At 40.0% G+C, this 20,843-nt stretch overlaps 1 long non-coding RNA gene across 3 annotated transcripts in view; it reads right to left on the reverse strand.

Annotated features, from left to right (window-relative positions):
• Nucleotides 1–20,843, reverse strand: part of LOC119062096 (uncharacterized) — an 81,346-nt gene that overhangs the window by 11,648 nt on the left and 48,855 nt on the right. Inside the window, exons 2-6 of one of the 3 annotated variants that reach the window (XR_008391591.1) lie at nt 17,586–17,773; nt 16,564–16,622; nt 11,894–11,988; nt 10,379–10,540; nt 4,160–4,971 (exon numbers count right to left, since the gene is read on the reverse strand). This is a non-coding gene — a long non-coding RNA (uncharacterized LOC119062096). Of the gene's footprint in view, nt 1–4,159; nt 4,972–10,378; nt 10,541–11,893; nt 11,989–16,563; nt 16,623–17,585; nt 17,774–20,843 lie in introns of those variants that run through there. The other 2 variants (XR_005084921.2, XR_008391590.1) reach the window with 2 other exon arrangements.

A 20,843-nucleotide genomic window follows, 5' to 3' on the forward strand; every position in this document is an offset into this window, starting at 1 on the left:
TCAAAATTAGGAAAAGTGTATACAACGTGAATATTGTATGAGATTATTCATTTGATTATATGCAAAAACTTAATGAAAATCCAGGCTAATTGAATGACTGTATATCAATTAGAATAGACTCATTGTTAATGTGCTACAATTATGTTCTTCTTTATTTTTTTCCTTATATGAGCACCCAGTATAAAAGCTGTAGAATGTTTTTAATGTTGTGGATAGTGCATCTTAAATAATTTCAGATCTTAGTACTATGACTATAGTGAAGCCTTTAACAAAACTCTATTAAGCTAAACATAACCATTTGGTTTAAATTAATAAAGTCCTGATTGATGGCACTGATTTTTCTGTGAGGCTGCTTTATCTGAACTGCTACTTCTGAAAACTGTGTTTTCCTCTATTACTTCTCAGCCTTCTCGATAGCCATGAAAATGGCAACATTCTCTTACATCAAAGACCAGGTTCTGTAACACCACAAAATCCTAAGTAAACTGGTAAAGATAAGACCCAGGAAGGATGTAGGATCCCAGGTAGATTGTTTACCTTCAAGACAAAAGAGAAGTAGAAGTGAAGTAACTAGAATTTGATAGTAGGATATGATGGAGGGGGATATGAGTAAAATAGAATCAACCAGAGAGAGATAGTCAGAGAGTAAAATGCTCAGGTTGCTTTTGTTTTTCTAAAACCATGGGCAAACAACTTAATCTCTGAGTTTTGGTAGCTTCATCTAAATTGCAGGATTGGACAAAATGGTCTCTTCCAACTCTGATACTCTGTGACCACAAAATGAAGTGAGATGTCAGAGTGCTGTATGATAGCCGCCCACTCACACCCCATACCCCATGTGCCAAGAATCTGGTCTTGCAAGTACTAAATTTGTGGTACCTGTATACAATGAGGTCTGTTTGGAAACAGTCCAGTCATCATTCACATAATGAAAATAGTTTACGCAACATCAATGTAACCTGGCAGTCAAATGAGAGAGGACTGGAATGTGCATGTGTGAACAATGACAACTTCACTGTACCGGTCAGTGAGGGTGGTAGACAAGCATGTGTACTGTGTGGCTGACGCATTCAAAATGACTGAGCAAATAGAGCAACAAATCTGCACCAAATTTTGCATTAAGCTTAAACATTTTTCTGCAGAAACTATTCCGATGATTCAGAAGGCTTTCGAGGACAATGCAATGAGTGCAGTGCAAATGAAAGTGTGGCACAAAACACTTCAAAGATAGTTGAGAATCTGTTGAAAGTGATCCATGTTCTGGAAGGCCTGCAAACAGAACACCTGAGAATATTGAACATGTATGGGCTGCAATCCACAAAGACAGGTGACTGACAGTGGGAGAACTAGAATCTGATCTGGGGATTCAAAAAATTACTATGTCTGAGATTTTGATGGAGGATCTTAGCATGAAATCTGTCCTGGCAAAATTCATTCTGCAGCTGCTGCTACCAGAGCAGAAGGAACACTGTGCTGCAGTTGCTAATGAGTTGATTTAAACTGCTACCAATGAACCAGATTTCCTCAAGAAGGTCATAACTGGAGATGAATGCTGGGTCCATGGCTATGATCTGGAAATGAAGGCCAGTCACCCCAATGAGAGTCACCTGGTTCTCCACACCCAAAGAAGGTGCAGCAAAGTCATTGCAAAATGAAGACCATGTTACTGTGTTTGACTGGGAAGATGTTGTCCATCATGAGCACACCCCTCCAGGTTAAACAGTTAATAAGGAGTACTACCTCAATGTTCTTCATCAGTTGAGAAATGCAATATGATGAAAATCAGACACATTTATGGGCAACTGGTAATCGGCAGCTTCATCACAACAATTGCTCCTGCTCATGCTTCACATCTTGTGCAGAGATTTTTGGTGAAACATCGGATAAACCAGGTGACTTAATCCCCCCATACAGCCCAGATTTAGTACCCTGCAACTTCTGGTTTTTCCCTAAAACTAAAATCACCTTTGTTTTTTTCTTTATTTTTAAAATATATTTTATTGATCATGCTACCACAGTTGTCCCATTTTTTTTTCTCCCCTTGATTCCCATCCACCCTGTACCCACCTCCCACCAGCATTCTACCACCTTAGTTCATGTCCATGGGTCATACATATAAGTTCTTTGGCCTCTCCATTTCCCATACTATTCTTAACCTCCTCCCATTTATTTTGTACCTACCAATTATGCTTCTTATTCCCTGTACCTTTTCCCTTTCCCCCCACTCTCCTCCCCTCTAACAATCCTCGATTAATCTCAATTTCTGTGAATCTGTTCCTGTTCTAGTTGTTTGATTGGTTTGTTTTTGTTTTAGATTCAGTTGTTGACAGTTATGAATTTATTGTCATTTTATTGTTTATATTTTTTATCTTCTTTTTCTTAGATAAGTCCCTTTAACATTTCATATAATAAGCACTAGGTGATGATGAACTCCTTGAACTTGACCTTATCTGGGAAGCACTTTATCTGCTCTTCCATTCTAAATGATAGCTTTGCTGAATAGAGTAATCTTAGATATAGGTTCTGGCTGGCCTTTCAGGACTTCAAATACTTCTTTCCAGCCCCTTCTTGCCTGCAAGATTTCTTTTGAGAAATCAGCTGCTAGTCTTACGGGAACTCCTTTGTAGGTAATTGTCTCCTTTTCTCTTATTGTTTTTAAGATTCTTTCCTTATCTTTCATCTTGGGTAATGTAATTCCGATGTGTTTTGGTGTGTGCTTCCTGGGGTCCAACTTCTTTGGGACTCTCTGAGCTTCCTGGAAGTCTATTTCTTTTGCCAGATGAGGTAAATTCTCCTTTATTATTTTTTCAAATAACTTTTCCATATCTTGCTCTTCCCCTTCTCCTTCTAGCTCCCTGTGATTCAGATGTTGGAATATTTAAAGTTGTCCCAGAGGTTCCTAAGCCCTCCTCAATTTTTTGAATTCTTGTTTCTTCATTCTGTTCTGGTTGAATGTTTGTTCCTTCTGCTCCAAACCATTGATATGAGTCCCAGTTTCCTTTCTGTCACTGTTGGTTTCTGTACTTTTTCCTTTATTTCACTTTTCATAGCCTTTAGTTTTTCCTCTATTTTGTGACCATACTGAATCATTTCTGTGAGCATCCTGATTACCAACGTTTTGAACTCTGCATCTGATAGGCTGGCTATCTCTTCCTCACTTAGTTGTATTTCTTCTGGAGCTTTGATATGTTCTTTCATTTGGACCATATTTTTTTGTTCAGTGCACCTGTTACATAGTAAGGGGTGGAGCCATAGGTATTCGCAAGGGTGGGGCAATCTGCATTGCTGCGTTGTGGCACTGTATGTGGAAGAGGGGTCCAAGAGAGAACAATGCTGCTTGCTCCACTCTCTTCCAGCTTTCAGTCACTTCCCTGGCTACCCACAAGTGAATTGAGCCCTTCTGGTGCTGATTCCTGGGTGGGTGGGTTTGTGTATGTTTTAGGACCCTGTGGGTCTCTCTAATGAACTCTCCTTGAGGGTGGGAGTTTCTCCCACTGCTACAAACCCCACAGATTTTTTCAGTTAGAGACAGATTTTAGGCTTTATTTCCCTGGCTGGAACCCTGGGTTGCATGGTCTGTCTCGCTACCCAGTTGTTCCTCCTGGTTTATACTCATGCAAATGTGGAACTGCCTGGTCTGCTAGCCACTGCCTTGCCACGAGTCCTCTCTGCCCCAACTGCCTGTCTCTGCCTTGCCTACCAGTCTGAATGAATGTTTCTTCTTTAACTCCTTGGTTGTCAGACTTCCATACACTTCAATTTTCTGGCAGTTCTGATTATTTTTTACTTTTAAACTTGTTGTCCCTCTTTTGGTTTTGTGAGGAGGCAAAGTGTATCTATTTATGCCTCCATTATGTCCAGAAGTCCTAAAATCACTTTTGAAAGGGAAGAGATTTCAGACTATTGACTACATTCAGGAAAATATAATCAGGTAGCTAATGACAATTCCCACGTAGGATTTTGCAGAGTGTTTTGAACACTGGAAGAGAGGCTGGGAAAATTGTGTGAGGTCCCAAGGTGCCTACTTGGAAGGAGACTGAGGCACCACTGTCCTATGTACAATTTTTCTTATATCTTGTATCTTTTTCAATAAATGTCTATTTTTCATAGAACATGGATGGATACTTTCTGGACAGACCTCATATATGTATGTATGTATGTATGTATGTATGTATGTGTAAGTGTATATATATGTAGAGTTCTAGCTTATCTTAGTTTCCCATCTCTAGGCACGGCACACCTCTAGCTTGGAAACTTCAGGAGATCAGAGCACATAGTTCACAAAAAGAAATAATCAGACATGAAAGCACACCAGTTCCTCCCATTGTTGTGTCAAGTTTTGATCATCCTTGTTACTCAGTGGTTGCCTACTTTACCGGAAGGATGAATATAAGTGCTCTGAAAAGAAGCACTTTAAATGGAAATACTGCTATTATATCCTATCTCACTTAGGAAGACAAATTTAAACTTATTGTTCCCTCAGAAATGTCTGTCTGCAGGTGTGAAATTTGAGTCCATTAGCCCAGCGTTGTTTGGTGAGCAATGACTCCGGCCAGAAAGACCTCTGGTCTGGGAGTCAGAAGACCACTAGCTCCAGCTCCCCTTTTAGTAGCTTTATGCTTATATTAAGTTTATTTTAGGTATTAATTTTTCCATCTTTAAAATAAGTGAAACTGTGTTTCATTAGATGGTTTTCTAAAGCTCTTTCTTGACTCAAATTGTGATTCTCCAATGTGCCCAGAGTTATACTGGCCCTATTCAAAGAAATATGTGTGGCTTTACTGGTTAACTGCAGCCTCCTTTGATGCTGGAGAGAAGAGGAAACCAGAAGCTTAAAAGATTTCATTTCTGAATAAGAGAGTAAGATCTTGCACCTTCTTGGGCTCGAGATGCCTTAGCTTGAATCTTTGCAGACTTTACCCAGGAGAGCAGATCAGAGTCAGAACTCCTCATCAGCAACTTCCCCAGCAACTATGAGAAAAAGTAAAAAGTGGAATGAGGAGGCAGGCTGTGTGGCACACCAGAAGCACTCATGTTTGTGGAATGAAGGAGGAGAAAAGAAAATAAGAGAACTAAGGTTTACAGATTTCATTTATATTCAAAGTCAAGGTGAAAATGAAGGGCCAAGCTTGCCATATGTAATCAAGTCTACCTTCCAGGATCGAAGTACTCTCAGAAACTACTGAGGAGGTACACATCATACAACACGGTGGGCAGCATGGTCCATGAACTTTAGTCAGGCAGTTGGGTAGCCAAAAAAAATGAGTATGTGATTTTTAGTCTCAGAATACAGAGTATTACTGGATATTTGAAGCTGCTCTCCACTTTGTTCCAGAAAGGAAGGCTGGGTTGCTTTGTGTTCCACAGTGACTCCTAAAACCCATTGCTGTTTTATCCTTGTATACAAGCACATCCTTTAAGTTTCACGAGGGGCTAATTCTCACTCCTACTTTCATGGTTTTGACCCTATTCTTTCTAGTCTGCTTGGGACCTCACTCCAAGTCTTCTCTCTTTTATTTTCACTTTCTCCATTCCACTTAGAACAGAAACATGCTTACACTCAAATATCTTCAAACTTTGCAATAAAATCTCACAGCTTACACATTGTGTTGTATATGAATCTCATTGTTGGCTTCATTTTCTCACCTTAATTGCTTGCTTTTTCTATTTATTTTGTTCTTTGTTAAATCACATGTATTTCTATAAGCTATCTTAAATTTTTTTTGAAACATCTGAATATAGGGGCATACAAATACGCATATATCATAATAGGTATCATATCCAACTTGTCATCCTGTATTTAGTAAGTTCTAAATGAAAGTTTGGGAACTGAATGAACAAATGAATGTCTTAATTTATTAGGTAACACGTGATTTAAAAAATGAATCAAAGTGAGATTTTTGTTTTAAGACTGACCCTCTTTCTAATAAAGTTACTGTGGATTGCAGGTCTTAATTAACCTGCTTGCTCTGCTAACCTCATTGTTCTATTCATCAATTCTGTAACAATCACTATTCTCAGGAAGATGGGCAGGTGACGTATGCATGGTTGCAAACCAGTCTCAACAAGCAATGAACTTCGTGTCTCACTTGGAATGAGGACCAATCTTCTCCTCTCTGGGCTCCAGTCATCTTACAACCTCACAGGGTTACAATTAACATTAAATACAATCATGTATGATAAAGCCCCTCAGAGAAGTATAATTTTTTGTATAAATGTTAAGCTTAAGTTAGTTGGAAAATTTAGTCACCCTAGCTAAAATGTGACCCTTGAACAGGGAAAGTATTTCCATTGTACTTGGGGGATGAATCCAGCAACAATCAACTATATATTGCGCTTAAAATATTTATGTTGCCAAACACATTGTATCTGTTTTTTTAATTAGTTCCTTTAAGACAAAACAAAGTGCAAAGTATAAGCTCTAGAGTGAAAAGATCCGACTGTCAGTAGCAGGTACCAGCCCTCTGATTCCTGAGCTGTATGTAGCACAGAGTGAAGTAGAATTTTGAGTGAGTCCAATTTATGTAATGGAGGTTTAAATCAGCTTTCAGCGCAGCCTGGGTCACTGAGTAATCTTCCTATTTGTTCTTTACAAAACACAGATGCAAGATGAAAAGCAGAATCACAGCAAGCTTGTAGCTCCCTGGTGCATCATGACCTACTGTAAAGCTTATCATCTGCAGTAGCACTTACACGACACTGCAAAAAAAATGTTTAACCTAAGTTTAATCATGATAACACAAACAAGTCCCAATTGAAGGACATTCTGCAAAACAACTGGTCTGAACTATAAATGGCAATCTCAAAAGACAATGAAGCTAGGAAACCATTATAGATTGAAGGAGACTAAAAGACAACAATTAAATGCAATGTATGGTCATTGTTTGGATCCTGGATTACAGAGGGGGGTGGGAGGGCAGGGAAGCTCTAAAGGACATTTTGGGTTACCTGGGGAAAACTGAATGTATACAAATTTTAGATACAGGATTACATCAGTTTTAAATTTCCTGAAGGTGGTGAGTTGTGGTCATGTAGCCATGTCCTTGTTCTTGGAAAACACATGATAAAATATGGGGGTTGGCAGAAGTAGGGTTACAGTGGCGAGTACGTGAAACAATTTATTCTTGTATTGTTATTTATTAATTATTGTATTCATTACTACATGAACAACTTGTAAACTGATTTTTGCCCACCCTTGTATTTAGGTGTGAAGTGTGATACAGACCATTTAAAATTTACAGGTAATGCATATGGTTCCGGAAAAGATGTGAATGAGATATAGATGGCCACTCCTAGCTCCACGAGAATCTAGAAATCAAGTATATGAAAAAGAACAGTAGGTTGTCTTAGATCAATTTGGAATCATCCTCTGGAGCTGGGCAAACTGCTGCCTATATTAGTCAGCTAATACTGAGATAACATTCCATAAAAAGCAACGCCCTCTTTCCAATCTTAGTGGTTTATGAGAACAAGCAAGCATTTGTTCCTCAGCCATGGGCCTGTAGGTTGCCTATGACTCTGCCACATTTGGCTGGCATCAGGTGGCCTTGGATCTAGGCTCTGTGTGTTTTCATGTCTCACCCATATATTTCCTTATTCTGGCATTACTCACTACCCATGGCATATTTTTCTCATTGCAAATGGTAGGTGTGCAAGAAGCCAGATAAAATCACACAAACAAATTTAAAGTCTCTGTTTATGTCATGTCCAATAACATTCCATTTGCCAAACAAATTGCCTGGCCAAGTTCAACACAAATTGGGCAGGATATATACTCTGCCTACTCCAGTAGAAAGTGCTACAAAGTCACATGCCAAAAGGTGTAGATGTATAATTCTATTACAGAGAGATAATGAAGAATAGGGAATGAAAATCCAACCCAGTCCCTCATTCCAAAGAAATGGGGCTCTGACTGCAAGAGAGAAAGAAGGGCTGTTGGGTAGCCATCCGACAGTGTCTTCCATGCTGTAGTCATCAAAAGAAGCTTCGGAAGCTTATTTTTTTCTGGTTTAGTTAGCAGGAAGAAAAGGAGGAAGTAAGGAAATAGTAGTTACGAATTGCTTTTAGGGCAGGATTTTCCAGCTACAACATTGATGTATAGTTGAATATGCTGATGTAGACTAAACAACGTCTCGAATTCTGTTTCATAGTCTGAATTCCCGCCAATAGCAACATCTCTGATGCAGTACACACCCAGCACTATGCTAAGGACTTTGCATCCATTATCTTATTGTACCCTCACAACAAATTTATCCAGTTTATTCTCACTTTACAGCTGACAGGTAAGTGATTTCTAGCTACTGTAAATGGCAAGGCTAGGACGGGAACCCATATCTGCCTGATTTCTTCATTCACTCAGGCATCCACTGCTCGCCAGGCACGGTGCTGAGGACGCAGACCAGCAGCACGGCCTCTGTCCTCTCACTCTGTGCTACACAGCCCACCGAAAATGACCTGTCGACTAAAAAATGAGTCCAATGCAAGCATGTGTGTTATTTTAAAAATGCATGTCATCTTCTAAGGGCTTATGATGTCATATATCAATGAACCATCAAACCAACTCTATTAAATAAGTATTACTGTTCCCCATTTCAAATATTAGGAAACTCAAATACCTAGAGGTTACCTAGAAAGTGATGCAGCGGATTAGAAACCAGGCAACATGCTGCTAGAGCTTCCCTTTTCACCAGCACAAGCAACCCATGACTAACAAAACACAAGTTTATTTAAATACACAAGTATCAATGAATCAATATAGCTTTTTTCTAATGTATTTTCCCAATAAAAGATACTGGCTATAAATGTAATGACATAAAGACCTGTAAAATACTTCGTTAAAGGGGTTCCTCACACTTGAGAAACTCAGGATCGTGGGTGTGGGATTTCAAAATTCATTCAAAATTACAAACTAAGAGGGAAAATATTAAAATCTAAAACAGTAGGTGTAGCTTCCTTTTCCTTAAATCTGAGACAGGATTTCAGTTATTCCACTACTTTATTCGTATTTGATGTTCACAGAATACTTTGTAATTGCTAATGAGTTAGTACATTCCAGTGATAATGGTGACCATTATTCTTAGTGTCCCTTCCTGTGGGATTTCGGGAGGCGCCACTGGTCTGAGACCTCTGCTGAGTACCCAGAAGGTGGGTTGCAGTTCCAGCCACTTGGGCATCTGGTCCCCGGCCACTTGGCGGCACCTGAGGCCTGGCAACCTTGCAGCAGCCCCGGCAGCGCTGCAGCACAGCCTCCCTAGGCGACCTGGCCACACTCCGGGCCCCAACCCAGAACTCACGCCTGACTCCGCAACTGCATGTCGCTGCCCGGCACCGCGGGGTGCCAACAACTCCAGAGCAAATTTTTTGAGAACACAAAACAACGTAGAGGTGGAGTGGAGCTTGTACTTCGGAAAGTTAGCCTCACCTCTCAGCACCGCACAGCACCTAGCTCTCCAGGATCCTCCGAGACAAAGAATGACCGCCCCCTCCCCGCCCCCATAACCCCCCCCCCCACCCTCCACAAGTCGGAATAATAGGTGAGCATCTCTTAAAAGACTAGGACGGTCCAATTTGGGATAGGTACGAGCAAATCCTCAATCTAGCAGAACAACATGAATCTTTTGTAAAATTCACACCTGGTCACCTCAACAGATAATGTGACAAGACTGGAGAAAGCCAAACCGCTCTGTGACCTAAAGCATTTCTGAGGGTACACTTAATACAACTTTAAAGACATTAAAACTTTATGGTTGCCACAAGCCTCTCTTTCTTTTGTGCTCAACCACTACATTGCTGTACCCTACTGGGGACAGATTTTCTGAATAAAAATACCCAAAGCAGCACTTGAGCAAAATACTTCTGCAGTGCACCGAACAAATGGAGTTTCCCCAAGCATGGTTCTATAAGAAGTATGTGTATATGTCTCTGAAGTTATTATTTGTATTGCACAAATATTTTTTATCTTGGGGATTCTGGCTGTTCAGAACATTTGTTTGGTCTATAAAAGAGGGATGAGTGATATCAAAGTATCCGGTAGAAGTAAGTGGCCAAGTGCTGACAGGTGAAGAAAAGGACTGAGAATGAACGATTAATTCAGCACAGGGGTGGTCACTGGTTCTGCGATAAACACAGTCTCCGTGGAGTGATGGGAGAGAAGCCCGATTAGAATGTGTTAGGAGAAAATGTGAAGTCAAGAAACAAAGTCAAGACTATGGAAACCTCATTTAAGAAGTTGAACTCCAAAGTAAATAGGTAATAGCTTGGTTCTTTTAAGAGGATTGGAGTAATAGAAAGGTTTTGTTGGGTTGCATTTCACTTTAGATTTGCTGTTGTTTAAAGACAAAAGGTAGTAGACACAGTTCAGAGCAAAGAAAATACTCACTGAATAACAGTCTGATGACGCGGAAGAAAGCAGAGATAATTGTGGGAGCAGTGCTTTCTCTCTACTGTCAACGCCGTGCCAAACTCCAGCTCAGGTGAAACTCAACCGTCGGCCATGCTCCTCAACGTGAGCAGTTGAACATAGTGGGAGAAAAACACACAGCTGGTCTCACTTAAAATGCATGACCACAAATCTCAAAAGAGCATTTAGTATAAACCAACAATCCTACTAAATTTGCTTAATACAATGACTTCTCCTCTCTCCAAAATGACTACATCACATTTTCTCCTCTCTCTAAAAACTTGCTTATAATCTTCTCCCCCTCCTTCACTCTTAGTTGTTTTACTTGCCTCATACCTCATGGGAAAAAAGAAGCTATTAGATAAATATTTTCTCATCCTCCCACCACCAAACCTACCTCCTCTTCCTGCACCTGATTTCTTCCTGTCTCTCCATGTGGTCCAGACCTCACTTCATTATAATAACACTTAGGAACCTGGCTGAACTTGTTAACCCAGAAAAAAAATGAAAATTTCTAAAACTATACATAATAAAAATTTGGCTAAAATTAGTGGAAGAATTTAATCTCTTCGAAAATGTTAGATTTGCAAATTTGGCCTGGGAAAATTAGATTTGATAGTAATAGTGTGCCCAAATAAAGGTCCAATACAATATACCATCATCAATAAAAATCTTCATTATGAAATTTACACAGAAAAGCTGTCCTCCAAAGAAAGTAATTTCAGTAAAATAAAAATGGAAGGTTAGTTGAGTTTACCCTTGAATAACACCAGAGTTAGGGGCATGACTCATGGCAACAGTTGAAGATCTGCGTATGACTTTTGGCTTCCCCCCAATTTTTGTCAGTTGGTATCCACAAGGGGTTGACTCCTTTTGCCCTGTAGACTCTTCTATTTCTCTCATAATAAATATCCCTTCATATTCATTAGGAAGAACTTCAGTGTCTTGCTAAAAACTAATTTCAAGCCATTTCCTGCTCTGCATTTAAAAATCTTGGTGGTAGTCACTCCATCCTTACAAGTAAAAAGCTAAACACACTGAAAAATCAACAACTCTTCTTGGACTCATTAGACAGAGGAGAACACAGGGTGAATCTCTGCCCTCAACATTGGCGAGACCGACAGGCAAATACAGAAAGTCATGGCTTATCAGAGCAGAAACTCACTTAGCAGAAATCACCTCAGGAATGGGTGCCGGGGTATAAAAACTTGAACTGCATTCATAAATGCTGCCAGCTCAGTGTATAAAAACTCCAGGGGACCCAAAATCATAGGGGGCCCCCACACTTTTGTGTGAATTACCTCCAAGTGATTGAGCAGGTTCCAGCAGTAAATGTTGAAGAAAAAATATCCCCTCCAGCTTTCAGCAGAGTGAACGAGAAGGAAACCAGTTTGAAATATGCCAGAGTACTCTGTTCTTAACAAGATCTGCCCACAGGAGAAACTAGTTAACCAGAGCCTAACCTGCCTGGAGTGTTATTAGATCCTGACTCACCTGTAGGAAGGAGAGATGCACTCCAGTCAGCACTACTCTTCCAACGGGGGAGGGAGAATACCAAATGACAGCTCACTCCAGCCATCCTGTCCCACCTACAGGGGGAGAAAAAAAACCTGAGAAACACTTGCAAAGTTCACAAGCCAGAGGCACAGGGTCTCTGAAAGACTGAGAAGACTGAGACCTAATCACAGGACTGTAGAATGCTCCTCCACACATACTTTACCACCACTAAAGGCCTATTTACAGTAGTTCCTTCCACCCAGTATATTATGTCCAGCTATTGAAAAATTATGAGGCATACTAACAGTAAAAAAAAAAGAACAGTGCCTACATGGAATGCTAATAGGTGAATGCATCATATTTTATTCATACAACCTCCCATCTATGTTGTTTAAATTCTCCACTATTTTAAAACAATAAAAACCTTGCACATATATACTTGTAGAATCAGACAATAAATTTCCTTAGGATATATTTCTAAAAGTTATTTTCCAGAAGTTTGAAAATAATAGATTATCAGCTAGTTTAATAAACAATTCTGTCAGAGAAGGGAAAAAGAACATGGGGGAAAACGTGGAAAGAGGAAAAAACAGAGTTTAGGAAAATTTATGACCACATATTTTTTCTTAGAAAATAGAAAGAATTACCATAGAAACCATAGAAAGACAACTAGATCTCAAAACAAAAAAATACTTAGAACTGTCAGAAAATCAAGGTGTATGAAGGTCCAACAACTGAAGATTTAAAGAAGCCACATTCATCCAGACAGGTAGGAGGGGTGGAGTCGTGGAGGCAGGTGGAAAGACACAGAGATGCAGTGTGGCACGGAGAGATGGTGGCAGTGGCAGACTGGATGGTCCTACATTCATGGATGGTCCTGCATTCACGTATGGTGGATAACGATCTGGAGGGGTATCTCGGGAGCCAGCAATCCTGGCCCAGGCCAAACTTCATGGCCCAGGGTTCCACTACCAGGAACATAAATCCCAATAATTCTGCCTGTAAAAACCAATGGGGGGAGGGGTTCGAGTAATGGAAGAAACTGCCAGATTCTCAGGAGACGGTGTTTAAAGGGCCTGCACAGCCTTAGAACACACACAAACCCACTCACCCTAGGATTCAGCATCAGGGCAACAGCTGGGAAGGCACCAGTCATTTACAAGAAGTGGGTGAAGTGACTGGAAGCAAGGCAAGTGCCGGGCAAACCTGCAGAACCCAGGCAGTGGCACTGTCCCCTCTCCAAACCCGCCCCCTGACAGAGAGCCACAAAGCAGTGAAGCGTGCTGTCCTACTGTGGAGATTACCCTAAGGCTCTACCCCACACAATTTATAGGTGCCTTTTCCACAACAAGCCATGCTACTAAAACAGGGAGTCAAAGCAGCTCCATCTAATACACAGAAACAAACACAGCAAAGCAGCCAAATTGAGGAGACAAAGAAATATGGCCCAAATGAAAGAGCATAAAATAACCCCCCCAAAAGAACTAAATGAGACAGAGATAACCAACCTATCAGATGCAGAGTCCAAAACACCAATGATCAGGATGCTCAAAGAGCTCGGTGAGTATGGCAACAACATAAAGGAAGAAATGAAGGTTACATTGAGTGAAATAAAGAAAAATCCAGAGGACTTGTGCTGTTCATGAGCTGATCATGTGCCATTCACGAACAGTAGAGGGGAGGAAGCCAGATTCAAATCAACAATTTCAAACATAAGGAAGAAATAAACATTCAACCAGAACAGCAAGAAGAAACAAGAATTCAAAAAAATAAATAAAAACCAAGGATAGTATAAGGATACTGTGGGACATCTCCAAACGTACCAACATTAGACTCTTAAAGACTCCAGGAGAAGTAGAGCAAGAAATTGAAAACTTATTTGAAAAACTAATGAAAGAAAACTTTCCTAATTTGGTGAAGAAAAAAGACACACAAGTCCAGGAAGCACCAAGAATCCCAGATAAATTGGACCCAAAGAACACCACACCAAGACACATTATAATTAAAATGCCAAAGGTTAAAGATAAAGAGAGAAAATTCAAACGCCTCTTAAAACAGGGTATAAGGTCACCAGTGCATCTTGCAAGCAAGATGGGACTGGGAAGAAGTATTCCAAATGATGAAAAGCAAGTACCTACAACCTACATTACTCTATCCAGCAAAGCTATCATTTAGAAAGGAAGGACAGATAAAGTGTTTCCCAGACAAGGTGAGACTAGAGGAGTTCATCCCCACTGAGCCATTATTACATGAAATGTTAAAGGGATTTATTTAAGAGAAGGATCAAAACTATGAACATTAAAATGGCAACAAATCCACAACTATCAACAACTGAATCTAAAAAAACAAACTAAGCATACAACTAGAACAGGAACAGAATCATAGATATGGAGATCATTTGGAGGGTTATCAGCTGGAAGGAGGTCAGGGGAGAATGGGGGAAAAGGTGCAGGGATTAAGAAGCATAATTTGCAGGTACAAAATAGACAGGGGGATATTAAGGATAGTATAGGAAGTGTAGATGCCAAAGAACTTATATGCATGACCCACAGACATGAACTAAGGGCAGGACTGCTGGGGGTAAAGAGGGTAACCAGGCAGAAGGGGGCAAAGGGGAAAACATGGGGCCACTGCAATAGCATAATCAATAAAATATATTAGAAAACAAAGAAACTGGCCACTGGGAGACAGGGGTAGGAAAGAGGCTTACTTTTCATTATATATCTCTTTATATCATTTGAATTTTATCACATGTGCATGTAAGAAATTAAAAATTAAACATTTCAAAAAATAAAATTATGTAAAATATTTTTAAAAAATTAACACTGCCAAGGAATGTTAGATGAGTGGAGTAGAGGAGGTGTTGGGTGGGGTGTTATTCATTTCCCCCAAATGAATAACAGTTTCCTTTAACTTGAAGGGGGAGTAACACTTTTGAAGTCTGTAACTTACATAAACAAATGATAAGAAAACATATTGTCTGAAGAAAATGTACCAAAGCCCAGTGGTTTCCTACAGAACGCTAGGAAGCCCAGCCTCTGGCCGTGCAGGCAGGCAGGCTAGAGGGTGCTGTGGTGCCATCCCAACGTGGTTCCTATTGCCAGAATGTAGTGGTAAAAGTGCCTAAAATCCTCTTTGAACCAATAAAAACCTATGGGTGAATAGTTTGTCTATAGTCACCCCACTCCCTAAAGTAGGTTTTCAGCTGGAAAAGGAAGAGAGAATTAATAAATCTTAGCTGTTTAAGTAGAATAGTATCTTTTCAAGGAAAATTCATATTATCGACCTGGAAGAAAACATAAAGATGATCCAAGTTCATGGTTCTTAGCAGGAAGTCATTTCTGAATTGCCTGTGGCATTTTGGGTAATGGTCCAAGGGCATGATTTTTTTTCAAGTTTGAGCCCAGGCCTTTGGACTCTGTGGCACTGGAAAGCGATTCTTCCTTTATTAGTTGTCTGGCTTTTCCAAATTACTGCGCAGTCACCTTCTCTTGGAAGACAGTTTTTATTCTCCCTAAAATGTGTTTCTGGAATCACGATATCCTGGGAAACTCTGCCAACTCATACATACATGTCCTCATTTCTGATCCCTGAAATAAGTTTATATAATATAAATTCTGTCTGCCCATGTGTTGGGTTTATTTTGACCTTCCCTAGCCTCTCTTTTTCACACATGTGTTCCTGTTCATTCTAACGTAAAAAGCATTAAGCTGAGTGTTAAGAGGACTGTTTCAATGGGAAATATATTCTTGGGTCAGATTACAAAGTGGTTGGACTTCCAGGCCAACTCACTGAAAACTATTTATAATTTACCTGAAGCATAATGCTGATGGTCCTTTTTTCAATTATACTTATTCCATTGTACCAACACAAAATAGGCATGGCTTAGAAAATGCTGATGAGGTCCTGATGTAAGACACCAGCAACAAAAAAATTCTCTTAACTTCAGTGGGAAGCATGGGTCAGAAAAGGGTCGCTGGGTACCAGTCTCAGTGACCACTGCCTGTGTCTGAAGCAATTTTGGTCCTCAAGTGTATTCCTGTTTTTGTACATTCAGTAGGCATTTACTACCCAGAAAAATTATGTGTAGTGGATCTCAAGGTAGAAGAAGAATGAAAATAACAGTAAAATCAAAGTGGAAACAGATGGGACAGTATTTAGTAATTAAATGAGCTGAGCCAAAGTAAGTCAGCCTACAAAACACTTCAGGTTTTCTCACCCAGCCACCCCAACCATTTTATCTAAAGTTAGCGGCATATATTCAGGGAGCATTAGGGCAACAAAAAGCAGAAATGCGGACTTCCCTAAGTCTCGTCACAGTATTGTCAAGGTAAAGGTAAAAGACTGTGGGAAGACGTTAAGATGGAAAAGATAGCGAAGGTCATCCGGGCAATGTTGGTGAGGCCAGCTGTCAGTTCCTACAGCCTAGTTGGCTAGGGCTCATTCTGGTGCATTTAAGAATCATTATAGGAAGTTGTCCTAAAAACAATAACACTGCAGCTGCTGTTTACCAGTTTACATCAGCTCATAAGCAGGAACGTACTTGGACAAAATAAAGATCCCAGTTCTGACTTATATTCCTAAGCCCTGCTGACTGCCTCTCAAAACAGCATATAAGGTCACCGGTGCAGAGGCAAGGAAAGGTGGATGGATCTGTGAAAACTCACCATCACTAACAAAACATTAATTCCATGGTTTAGTCCAGTGTCAACAAGTCATTCACAACCTATTTGTAAGGAAAAGGCAACGGTATTTATTATATGGACAATGGTTCATTGACACATCTTCCCCCTGGGGTATTAATGTGTTTGCTTATAAGTGGACATATTCACTGCACAAAGACAAATATTATCATTCTGAGCAAAAGGTAAATGCTGCTGGCAGTGTTTTCTCTCTGAGATGAGCTTTACTATATGGGTGGAATATTGAGGGTATTGGGGAAATCGTGAGAATAAATTACGGAATAAGTAGCAAATGTTTCCAGGTAGCTGGTTTATATAAGATTAAACACAATTACCTGTTTCTCTGACTCACTGAATTTCTCAGTTCAAAAGGCAAAGGCTGCACCTAGCCATCTGACAAAGGCAAATATGTAAATCAAATGTCTCTTTCCCAGTATAAGAAAAACTAACACAGATGGAGGCCTTTCCCCAAATTAGTAGATAAACACATACATACACCAATGCTGTGACATATGTTATATACTCCATATACGTTGCTGTGATGCAATCCACATCATTCTTTGGGTATTGTTAACCACAAAGGTCCAAATACAGACTTGACCAAATGAAGAGAAGCCACAAGCAATTATCTGATAGTGGGATAAGACAAAACTTGGCACCACAAAATCTGAGGTGAAATCGATGTTTAGTCTGCTGTTAGCTGAGATAACTTGGCTAGCCACCTAATCCCTCTAAGCCTCATTTTCCACACCTGTTGATTCAAAATACCTACTTCAGAGGTGTTTGGGGTTCAAAAGACATATGAAAATGTATACACTTGGTAAAATATAAGACGCTGTATGAATGTTATTTGAAAACAATTTTTTTAAATCTGAGACAACTTTCTGGTGAGCAAGGCTTTGAGGAATTATTTAAATATTCAGGAAAGAAGAGCACTAGAAATTGAACTTGGCACAATTGAGTACGAGACAGTCATAGTCTATGCTCACTTCTGATGCCCAATGTACCTATTTTAGGATACCCATGCCCTGCAGCTGTGGAAGACCCACTCCATGGAGACCTGGAGGCCAAGAGGAAATCTTCAGGCTCTTGAACAGTCATAATTAGTTGGTTTCTTCACTCCTTCTCTGTACTGGGTTCTGGAGATGCAGAGAGGGCTGTTTGCCAATGTACTACCTCTTCTGGAGCTTAGAGTCTAGTAAGAGAGACACAAATTAATAAAATATTCACCCAAATATATAAAAACAGTGAAAACCCCTCAAAGAAAAAATTTAGAAGGCTCTGAAGCATGTGAGGGATGGACATGATCTATTTTGGTGGTGTCAGGAAGTTCTTCTGGGGAAGTAGCATTTTGGCTAAAACATGAAGAATGATCAGGACACAGCCAGTTGAAGTGGGGAGGATGGGAGAAATATTCTAGGCAGAGGGAACTGCCTTAGCAGAAACCTTGAGACAGGGAGAACTGAAAGAAAGATGTGATGAGAGAGCATGAGGCTGGCAGTAGGAACAGGCATGAGCTGGTCTTTAGGAGCAGAGAGGTGACGAGGTTACTTTTGAACAATAACACAGTAGAGAGTGAATTTGGGAGCAGGGGGTTAAGTGTGGGTAACAGTAAGTTTGATAGCATGGTAAATTTGAGTCAATGAAAAGAATTTGATAGTTTCAAAGAAGTATGGATGACATCCCATATCTGTGGGTGTCGATTAAGAAAAAGTTTAGAAACAGTCTTAGAGGCTCCAACTGCTTTAAGAAGATTTTTTATTTTTTTAATTTTTAGAGAGGAGATAAGGGAGGGAGAAAGAGAGGGACAGAAAATTGATCAGTTGCCTCTTGCACACACCCCAAGTAGTTACTGAACTCGCAACCCAGGTAATGTGCCCCTAGCCGGGATCAGACTGGTGAACTTTTGCTTCATGGGGCAACGCCCAACCAACTGAGACACACTGGTCAGGGCAGGGGCTCCAACTTTTAAGGTCTCAGTAGAGGATGATAAGTCTAAATAAGAAGAATTAGTGAGGTAAGAGGGACATTAGGAGTCACAGAAAAAAAAGTACTGCTGAGTGGTCAAGTGAGATGAAAATTGAAAAAAAATGCCCATTTAGTGACCTGGAGGTCATTGGCAAGAAATACATTGGAGGAGAGATAGGGACAAAAGTCTGGTCAGAGAGAGAGGGAATAAGGGAATGGGCTGATCTGTTTAAGAAATTTGGTTTTAAAATTAGAAGTAAAAGAGTGTGGTGGCTAATGAGAAAGATAGGCAGGAAAATATTGGGGAACATTTATTCATTCCTCAAGTCATAAGAGTCAATCGCTTAGTCTGTTGGTCTAGAATTTCTCTCCCTTTAATATGAAGTGGTTCTATTGCCTTAGGGAGTATTCGAGTAGGAGAATGGAAATTGTACTAATATATAAATTCCCAAATTTTTAAAATGCATTATTTATTCACTCACTACCCACTACCAACAAGTCCCATACCAGGTTTATAGTTTCTAAAAGCCAGTCTCAGTAGTATGGTCCCAGAAAGAAAGATGAAAAAACACATGTAAAATTTCTCCACATAGGTCCAGGGCTTCCCTCTTATTTAAACTTCTTTCCCCAAACAACTGCAAAGCCATGTCATGTTCCCCCCTAACACCACTTGTGTTCACTGGCTATTCCCTCCCAACCGCCTCTGTCTTCACTCACTGGGAAACTTCCATTTCTGCACTGGGTCTCCGCTACTTTCTTTATGTCAGTGATCGTGACTCACTTCACTCCGCCTTCTCTCACTGCAGAGAGACTGGCATGGAGCACACAGCCACGGGCGTTATGCTGGTCTGTGCTGTGGCTGACGAGATTAGGTCCCAGCCGCGCGTGCCAGTCCGTGAGTTCTCTACTGCCACTCAGTGATAATAAACCACAGGTCAAGGGTTAGCGATTGGTTCTCGTCTTGCAGTTTCTCCCGAGCCCAGCTCCCCAACATGGGTTCTTATAGACCCTCCTTCTAGCTGAAACCAGCTGATAGGGAGCGGTGTATCCAAATGTATTTCAAAAATGTAAATTTATTTTTCATTACTGACCTAATTTATTAGGTCAGTAATTAACTGAAACAATTACAATCCCTAAAGATCTCTAAAATGTTATGAAAAAAAAGTGTTTTAGAAGCCATTTCCCTGATTGTCGGTTGCTAAGCTCTCAAATCCTGAGTTCATGTATAAGGGTGTTTTATATCTTTGAGGAATGTGTTGGTGCCTGTGTTTGAAATGAAACAATGACAAATAATTCTACATGCTGTCAATGGATTTTCCAATTTAAAAATAACCCATAACTGCACTTAGAAAGTTGCACACTTTAAAATACAAAGTAGAATACAGGGGTGGTAAATAAACACACAAAATGATACAGAACTTCATTAGCCACCAGATAAATGGAGAGTAAAGCCACGACGAAATGTCACTATATGAGTACACCTATCAGATGGCTAAAATTAAAAAGTGACAACACAAAATGTTGATGGGTATATGCAAAAACTATACCACATATACATTGCTGGGAGTAAATAAAAAGGTGCAGATACTCTGGAAACCAGCTTGGTGGTTTCTTACACAAGTTAAATATCCAATTACTTTTTAACCCAGTAATTGCAGTCTTGGGGCATTTATTCCAGAGGAATTAAAACTTACCATATAGCTACACCAAAAGCTGTACTGTATTTTCATAGCAGCTTTATTTGTTTTTATTAAGTCTATTTTACTGATTATGCTGTGACGGTTTTTCCATTCTTCCCTCTGGCCCTCCTCTGCCTGATACCCCCTTCCCTCCAGCAGTCCCCCCCTTAGTTCATGTCCATGGGTTGCACATATGATTCCTTGACTTCTCTATTTCCTACACTAGTCTTAACCTCCCCTTGTCTATTCTGTACCTACTCTACTAATTATGCTTCTTATTCCCTGTACCTTTTCCCCCATTCTCTCCCTTCCCCCTTTCCACTGATAATCCTCCAGGTGATCTCCATTTCTATGATTCTGTTCCTGTTCTAGTTGTTTGCTTAGTTTTTGTGTTTTTTTAGATTCTGTTTTTGGTAGTTGAGAGTTTGTTGTCATCTTACTGTTCATAGTTTTGATCTTCTTTTTCTTAGATAAGCTTCTTTAACATTTCATATAATAATGGCTTAATGGTGATGCACTCCTTTAGCTTTTCCTTGTCCAGGAAACATGTTATCTGCCCTTCAGTTCTGTATGATAGCAGCTTTATTTGTAATAGACAAAAACATGAAACAGCTCAGA

The sequence above is a fragment of the Artibeus jamaicensis genome, unplaced genomic scaffold (genome assembly GCF_021234435.1).
Source record: "Artibeus jamaicensis isolate MK-2021 breed Jamaican fruit bat unplaced genomic scaffold, CSHL_Jam_final contig_391, whole genome shotgun sequence".
Taxonomy (NCBI): domain Eukaryota; kingdom Metazoa; phylum Chordata; class Mammalia; order Chiroptera; family Phyllostomidae; genus Artibeus; species Artibeus jamaicensis.